The sequence below is a fragment of the Macaca fascicularis genome, chromosome 9 (assembly GCF_037993035.2).
Source record: "Macaca fascicularis isolate 582-1 chromosome 9, T2T-MFA8v1.1".
Taxonomy (NCBI): Eukaryota; Metazoa; Chordata; class Mammalia; order Primates; family Cercopithecidae; genus Macaca; species Macaca fascicularis.
Window position 1 is genome coordinate 48,989,047 of NC_088383.1, and position 9,670 is coordinate 48,998,716.

The window sequence follows — 9,670 nt, forward strand, 5'->3', positions numbered from 1 at the left end:
CATACCATGCACATGGATAGGAATAATCAATATTGTGAAAATGGCCATCCTGCCCAAGGTAATTTATAGATTCAATGCCATTCCCATTAAGCTACCATTGACTTTCTTCACAGAATTGGAAAAAACTGCTTTAAAGTTCATATGGAACCAAGAAAGACCCCACATTGCCAAGACAATCATAAGCCAAAAGAACAAAGCTGGAGGCATCACGCTACCTGATTTCAAACTATACTACAAGGCTACAGTAACCAAAACAGCATGGTACTGGTACCAAAACAGAGATATAGACCAATGGAACAGAACAGAGTCCTCAGAAATAATACCACACATCTACAGCCATCTGATCTTTGACAAACCTGAGAAAAACAAGAAATGGGGAAAGGATTCCCTATTTAATAAATGGTGCTGGGAAAATTGGCTAGTCGTAAGTAGAAAGCTGAAATTGGATCCATTCATACTCCTTATATGAAAATTAATTCAAGATGGATTGGAGACTTAAATGTTAGACCTAAAGCCATAAAAACCCCAGAAGAAAACCTAGGTAATACCATTCAGGACATAGGCATGGGCAAAGTCTTCATGTCTAAAACACCAAAAGCAATGGCAACAGCAGCCAAAATTGACAAATGGGATCTAATTAAACTCAAGAGCTTCTGCACAGCAAAAGAAACTACCATCAGAGTGAACAAGCAACCTAAAGAATGGAAGAAAATTTTTGCAATCTACTCATCTGACAAAGGGCTAATATACAGAACCTATAAAGAACTCAAACAAATTTACAAGAAAAAAACAAACAACCCCATCAAAAAGTGGGCAAAGGATATGAACAGACATTTCTCAAAAGAAGACATTCATACAGTCAACAGACACATGAAAAAATGCTCATCATCACTGGCCATCAGAGAAATGCAAATCAAAACCACAATGAGATACCATCTCACACCAGTCAGAATGGCAATCATTAAAAAGTCAGGAAACAACAGGTGCTGGAGAGGATGTGGAGAAATAGGAAACTTTTACACTGTTGGTGGGATTGTAAAGTAGTTCAACCATTGTGGAAAACAGTATGGCGATTCCTCAAGGATCTAGGACTAGAAGTACCATATGACCCAGTCATCCCATTACTGGGTGTATACCCAAAGGATTATAAATCATGCTGCTATGAAGACACATGCACATGTATGTTTATTGCGGCACTATTCACAATAGCAAAGACTTGGAGTCAACCCAAATGTCCATCAGTGACACACTAGATTAAGAAAATGTGGCTCATATATACCATGGAATACCATGTAACCATAAAAAAGGATGAGTTTGTGACCTTTGTAGGGACATGGATGCAGCTGGAAACCATCATTCTCAGCAAACTATTGCAAGAACAGAAAACCAAACACCGCATGTTCTCACTCATAGGTGGGAACAGAACAATGAGATGATTTGGACTGGGGAAGGGGAACATCACATGCCGGGGCCTATTATGGGGAGGGGGGAGGGGGGAGGGATTGCATTGGGAGTTATACCTGATGTAAATGACGAGTTGATGGGTGCAGCACACCAACATGGCACAAGTATACATATGTAAGAAACCTGCACATTATGCACATGTACCCTAGAACTTAAAGAATAATAATAATAATAATGATGATGATGATGATGGAAAAAAAATGTCCATACTACCCAAAGCAATCTACAGACACAACACAATTCTTATCAAATTACCAATGCCATTTTCACAAAATTTTTACAAAAGCAATCTTAAAATTTATCTGGAATCAAAAAAGAGCCTGAATACCCAAAGCAATATTAAGCAAAAAGAACAAAGCCAGAGACATCATATTACCTGACTTCAAAATATACTACAAAGCTATATTAAACAAAGCAGCATGACACTAGTAAAACCAATGAACACCTATATCACTGGAACAGAATGGACAGCCCAGAAATATATCCACACATCAGCAACCAACTGGTCTTTTCAACAGTCAAAAAATATACAATAGGGAAACGACACCGTATTCAATAAATGGTGCTGGGAGAACTGGCTAGCCATATGCAGAAAAATAAAACTGGACCCATACCTCTCACCATATAAAAAAATTAACACAACATTGATGAAACTTAAATATAAGACCTCAAAAAACAAAAATCCTAGAAGATAACCTAGAAAAATGTCTTCTGGACATTGGCATAGGAAATGAACTTAAGACTAAGACTTCTAAAGCAAATCCAACAAAAATAAAAATTGGCAATTGGAATTCTGCACAGCAAGAGAAACAGTCAACAGAGTAAACACATAACCTGCAGAATGGGGGAAAATATTTACAAACTATGCATCCAAGAAAGGACTAATATCTGGAATCTTTAAGGAACTTAAATCAACAGAATAACATAAATAACTCCAAGAAAGTGGTCAAAGGACAAAGGTCAAATAAACACTTCTTAAAAAGAAGACATACAAGCAGCCTACAAATATAAAAAATGCTCAACATCGCTAATCAACAGAGAAATGTAAATTAAAACAACATTGAGATACCATCTCACACCAGTTAGAATGACTATTATTAAAAAGTAAAAAAATGCCAACCAAGCAAAAACAAAAAAACAAAAACAAATATTGGCAGGGATGTGGTCTAGCCAAAGGTGGTGGGGGGGAGCGGAATACATATATATATATTCTAGCAAAAAGTCACCTGAACTTGTATCTTTATTTCAACACTATTAGCAAAAGCAAATACATGAAATAAATCTAGGTTCTTATTACAGTAGATTGGACAAAGAAGATGTGCATATACATCATGGAAGACTATGCAGCCATGTAAAAGAATGAAGTTATATTATTTGCAGCACCATGGTTGCAGTTGGAGGCCATTATTCTGAGTGAATTAATGCAGAAGCAGAAAATCAAGTACCAAATTTTATCACTTATAAGTAGGAGCTAAACAATAAATACACACAGACATAACAATGGAAACAATAGACACTGGGGACTCTGAAAGGTCAAATGGAAAGACAAATTTACCATTATGTTGAAAAACTAGCTCTTAGGTACTATGTTCACTATTTGGGTGATGAGGTTAATAGAAGCCCAAATCTCAACATGTTACCTTGCCTCTTCCCCTTCATTTATCATTCCTTGAAATGGAAAATAAATGTATTTCGTTTTCACAATTCATGACAGGCTTCTGAAAGTCAGAACAACCTTAACATCTGTTGACATGCTTGTATTTTAAAGAGCTTTACAGGCATATATTTTATATAATATAGTAATCCCATGTTTGAAGTGTAAATTTTCTAGCTTTTTAGTATGTTTATATCACGGGGGGGGGGAGGGGGGAGGGATTGCATTGGGAGTTATACCTGATGTAAATGACGAGTTGATGGGTGCTGATGAGTTGATGGGTGCAGCACACCAACATGGCACAAGTATACATATGTAACAAACCTGCACGTTATGCACATGTACCCTAGAACTTAAAGTATAATAAAAAAAATTATGCAATCAGTTACAAAATAACTTTAAAATATTTCCACTTTTGAAAGAAAAGTGCACTCTATTTTCATTCTCTTTCCATTAGCATGACAGATTTAGACAAAAATTAGTAAATTTTACATCTCTATACATAAGCCTATTATAAAGATTTATAATAAATGGAATAATAAATGATGTCATTTGGGTCTTTTTTTAACTTAGCTTAATATTTTTGTTACATTCCTTTTGAAGCATGCATTATTATGTAACTCTATCAAGTGGTAATGTTTGCATAGATAATTTATTATTTTTTCTTTTACAACTTGATAGATATTAGGTTGTATCTACTTGTACATTTTATAAATCTTGCTGCTCTGAGAATTCACATAAAAATCTTTTTATGGGTGTAGAAATTTCCTTTTACATACATACATGAGAATAAAATTTATGTTTTGTATGTTGATTATGTTCAAAATTTTGAGGAATAGCCAATTATATTTTTGTTTCAAAATGATTGCAATATTTACATTCCCAGTTCTAATGTATATGGGTTCCACATTCTCTGCATGTTTTCAACACTTATTGTCTCTCAGTTATAACCATTCTAGTGGCTGTTCACTACTATTTTATTGTAATTTGATTTGTATTTCTCTCATGGCTGATACTGAACATGTTTTTACATAAAATTTGGCAATGTGTATATTTTCTTTGGAAAAATAAATTTATGTAATATGTATTTGTCCATTTAAATTAATTGCTTCATTATTGACTTGTAACAATTGTTTATAAGTTCTGGATATTATGGCCTAAACTGATATATTTAAAATTTGTTCTCTTATTAAACATCTTGTCTTTTCGTATTCTTCATGTAAATGTTTAAAAAATAAAACATTTTCGACAAGATACAATCCATTTTTTTTTTCCTTTTGATTATGCTTTTGGTGTTCTATTTTTCAAAGTTCTTACCTAAACCAAGATCACAAAAATATCTTTTTCCTATTGAAATTTCTTGGTATCTTTGACAAAATAAGTTTACCATATTAATGTATTTACTAATGGACTGACAATTTTATTCTACTGGTCTACTTAGATTTATCTTCATAATAGCACTATACTGTTTATCTACTGTAACACTGTAGTAGGAATTGATATTTTTAATATAAGCCATTGGATTATTTTTCAAATTTGTTGTGTATATTTGGTTTTCTTTGTACATTCATATTTTATAAAAAGCTTGTCAATTTCTATTTTAAAACAGAATTGGGAATTTGCATTGAATCTAAATTTTTGGTTATTTTAATCTAAATACTAAATATTGTTATTCTTAAACATTGGATAGCTCTCAATTTATTCAGTTTCTTCAATTTATTATTTAAAATATTTTCATGTTATAATTTAAAATATTTTAATGTAAATATGTTTGTCTTGTAGTTGTGATGTTAACTTGATTAAGTTTTTAGTGAATTTATTACATATTTTTATGTAGAAGAGTATGTATTGTGTAATAAAAGATCGTGCTTTTTTTCTAATCTGGATAATTTTGCTTATTTTTCTAGTTTAATTTTAGGGAATAATACCTCTAGTACAATGTTGATTAAAATGGTTTAAATTATTCTCTTGTTTCAAAACTTATAACTAATGCTCTAATTATTTCACTATTATTTATGTTAGCAGTAGGTTTTAATAGACGGCTTTAAGCAGGACTCAGATGTCTCTTTCTTTCAGTAGTTACCTGTGAATCTTATTACAAATGGATATTGGATTTCTCATCTTGTCTTTTTCTATGTGTGTTAAATAATTTCCCCTTCACTAAAGTATATTATGCAATACTTTGGTGAATTTTTGAATATTTTGCCAACATTGCATTTGTGAAAATATCCTTCTTTGTCATAATGTATAATCTTTTTTATACATTGTTGGATTCAATTTGTATTTTTGACAACCTATGTGTCTATATTCATACAAAATATTGGCTCATGGTTTTCTTTTATGCGTGATTCTTTTGTATGCTTTTTTATTGTGCTAATACTAACTAATAGATGAATTGGGAAATGTTACCTTTTCTTATATTGCTCTGAGTTTTTGTATATAATTTGTATTAATTCTTCATTAAAAGTTGATGTAATTTATAATTTAAGCAATTTGTCACTGAGTTTTTTTATGCAAAAACATTTTAATATTCTCAACATATAATTATTTATAAATTTTGTTTTTTCATATATGTCTATTTATATATTCTATTTTTTAGTTAACTTTTATAGTTTGTACCTATCAAAATGTGTATTTCTATTTTGTAGTATTCATAAAAATATATTTTCTAGGCAGTTGGCATCAAAAACTCTGGAGTATCCAGAGGCAGTGGCTAATGCCTGTAATCCCAGCACTTTCAGAGACAGAGGTATCACCTGAGGTCAGGAGTTCCAGACCAGCCTGGCCAACATGGTGAAACCCAGTCTCTACTAAAAACAAATACAGAAAATTAGCCAGGCATGATGGAGAATGCCTGTAATTCCAGCTACTAAGGAGGTTGAGGCAGGATAATCATGTGAGCCCAGGAGGGGCAGGTTGCTGTGAGCCGAGATTGCAGCACTGCACTCCAGCCTGCGCAACAAGAGCAAAATTCCATCTCAAAGAAAACAAACAGATAGATAGACAAACAAACACTCTGGAGTAATAATATAGAATAAGGCTGTAGCCCAATTAATGAATGACTTAAAATTTTCTGTGTTATAGGATGGAGAATATGACTATAACTGTGCTGTTTAAAACTTTTATTTACTGTTTGACAAAAATAAGTTACTGTATCTAAAGAAAATTATTGAAACTGCCATTTCACTTCAGAATTTACAAAGGCAGAATATGCCTACCTCTTATTTTTTAGCAACTTTTAGGTAGGCCAAAAATAAACTTTAATAAAAATACAAAATAATATTATATTTGAAGAATTGTTTGATAAAAGACAATTTTGTGAAACAGAGTTGCCATCACTTAGTATATACAATATTTTAGGTGTCATTCTAAGGTATTATTTATATGCTTAATACCTTAGAATTTAAACTTAATAGCCCAAAGATTCCTTGAGAAAAAAAAAGTTTGCACTTTCTTTTTTATATTAGTTTATATTAAAATTTTCATTAAAAAATCAACTGTCTTGGCATACAACAAATGAATATAGATAAATAATGTTAAATAACTTTATTAGAAAGCTTAATTAAGGTATATCATTAAATGGTTAGCCTTTTTGACCAATAAAGAGAGAATGTACATTATTATCAAATATCAGACAAAGTATATTAAATGGAAAAACTTAAGGTCTAAAATACATCATTTAATTCACAATGGCAGAAATTCAGCAGGTCATAGATTTTGGCCACTGAAAATGACAATAGAAACCATTAAATAAAGTGTAAGCAACAAATAATATTTAGCCACATGGACATTTCATTAAGATCTTCTTACTTCTGGATTAAGTGAAAAATTAAAATTTTTTTTATGGATTCAGGAAAAGTCTAATAAGGAAACACTGTGATTGCAGTCAAAAAGTTTAATATGAAATAATAATTCTACCAATATTAGCTTAATGCTATAGAAAAAAGAGTAATTTCTGGCCACCTATAGGTATTATTCTCTGTAGTAGAGTATTATTATTTCAGCAATGTGTCTAACATAAAATTAGATTTTTAATATAAAAATATGCTCCATAAATTATTTTTATCTTATGATATATTGGGGAATGGGGGTGTGTTCCACTTGGGATTTCTCAAGAGATGCTGATGTGCCACAAAAAAATACATGTGAAATGTTTTCATGAGTAGTAATGAATTGACATTTGTGCTTTTTGGGAAAATATATATTTTTAAACGTCTTAAGGCAGGCAGCTACGATTTTCAGAAAAGCACAAGAATAACTAAAAATATGTGACATCTGTAGAGCAGGGTTTGAAAAAATAATTTCTTATGAGCAGAAACCAAAAGCATGCAGAAGTAATTACACTTATGTAACATAAGACAGACTTTAATTCAAAACCAGTAAAAGAAGACAAAGAAGGACATTATGCAATGATAAAGGAATGAATTCAGCAAGAGAATTTAACCATTTTAAATATATGGGCACTCAACACCAGACCATTCAAATATATAAAGTAAATACTATTAGATCTAAAGAGAGAGATAGACTTCAATACATAAAAACTTCAATACTACCCTTTCATCATTAGACATACCATTTAGACAGAATATTAAGTAACATTACATTTAAACTGCAAATTAGACCAAGTGGATCTAACAGACATTTATAGAACTCTTCATCCGACAATGACAGAAGCAAATTTTTCTCATGAGTACACTAAACATTCTCCAAGACAGAGCATATGTCAGGACACAAAACCAGTCTCAATAAATTTTTAATAGTCAAAACCATATCAAATATGTTTTCAGGCACAAGGAAATAAAATGAGACTTCAATAACATGAGAAACTTTGGAAACTGTACAAATACATGGAAATTAAACAACATGCTCTGGAATGACCATTGGGTCAAGATAAAAATTAAGAAAGATATATATATATATATATATTTATATATATATATATATATATATAAAAAAAATATATATATATATATATTTTTTTTTTTTTTTTTTTTTTTTTTTTTTTTGAGACGGAGTCTCGCTCTGCCGCCCAGGCTGGAGTGCAGTGGCCGGATCTCAGCTCACTGCAAGCTCCGCCTCCCGGGTTCACGCCATTCTCCTGCCTCAGCCTCCCGAGTAGTTGGGACTACAGGCGCCCGCCACCGCGCCCGGCTAGTTTTTTGTATTTTTTAGTAGAGACGGGGTTTCACCGTGTTAGCCAGGATGGTCTCGATCTCCTGACCTCGTGATCCGCCCGTCTCGGCCTCCCAAAGTGCTGGGATTACAGGCTTGAGCCACCGCGCCCGGCCGAAAGATATTTTTAAAAATTGTTGAAACAAAAATCAAAACACGATGTACCAAAACTAATGGAATACTGCAAAAAACCAATGGTAAGAAAGAAGTTTATAGCATCAAACTATATCAAAAAAGTACAAAGCATTCTAATAAAGAATGTAATGTTTTAAATGAACCAAACCCAAAATCGATGGAAGGAAAAAAATAATAAAGATTAGAGCAGAACTAAACAAAATACAAACTAAACACACAATACAATCAACTTCACATAAATTGGATTTTCAAAAAGATAAGAAAAATTAACAACTTGCTAGGCTACCAATAAAAAGAGAAAATCCAAATAAATAAAATCTGAAATAAAAAAGCCATTACAACTGATATCACAGAAATACAAAAGATTATCAGAGATATTATGAACAACTATACACTAACAAACTAGAAAAACCTAGAGGAAATGAATAAATTCCTGGACAAATGCAGCCTACCAAGATTGAAATCAAGAAAAAATAGAACACCTGAGTAGATCAATAATGAATAATGAGATTGAATCAGTAATAAAAAGTCTCCCAACAAAGAAGAGTCCAGGCCTGGATGGCTTCACTGCCAAATTCTACCAAACTTTCAAAGAAAGTTAACACCAGTTCTCCTCAAACCATATCAAAACATTAAAGTTAAAAGGAAGAAATTCTCTCTAACTCATATTAGGCCAGCATTACCTTGATATCAAAATCAGACAAGAACACAAGACTGAAAGGAACTACAGGCCAATATTCCTGATATACATAGACATAAAAATTATCAAAAAATACTAGAAAATGAAATTCAATAACACATCAAAAAATAATACAGTATGATCAAGTGGGATCTATCTCTGGGATGCAATGATGGTTCAACATATATAAATCAATGAACATTTGACATGACATCAACAAAATGAAGGGCAAAAATTTTATAATTATTTCAAACAATCAGAAAAGTCATTTGATAAAATTCGACAGGTCTTCACAACAAAAAAACTCAGCCAACTAGACATATCATAGAAGAAACATACCTGAACATAATAAAGATCATACAATCAAAGTCACAGCTAATACTATGCTGAATGGTGTAAAGCTCACAGACTTTCCTCTAAGCATGGGAACAAGACAAAGACACCTGTTTTCACTACTCCTATTTATTTTAGTACTGGAAGTTCTGGCCAGAGCTATCAGGTAAGAGAAAGATATAAAATTCATTCATGAAAACAAACTCGAATTGTCTTTTTTTTTTTTTTTTTTT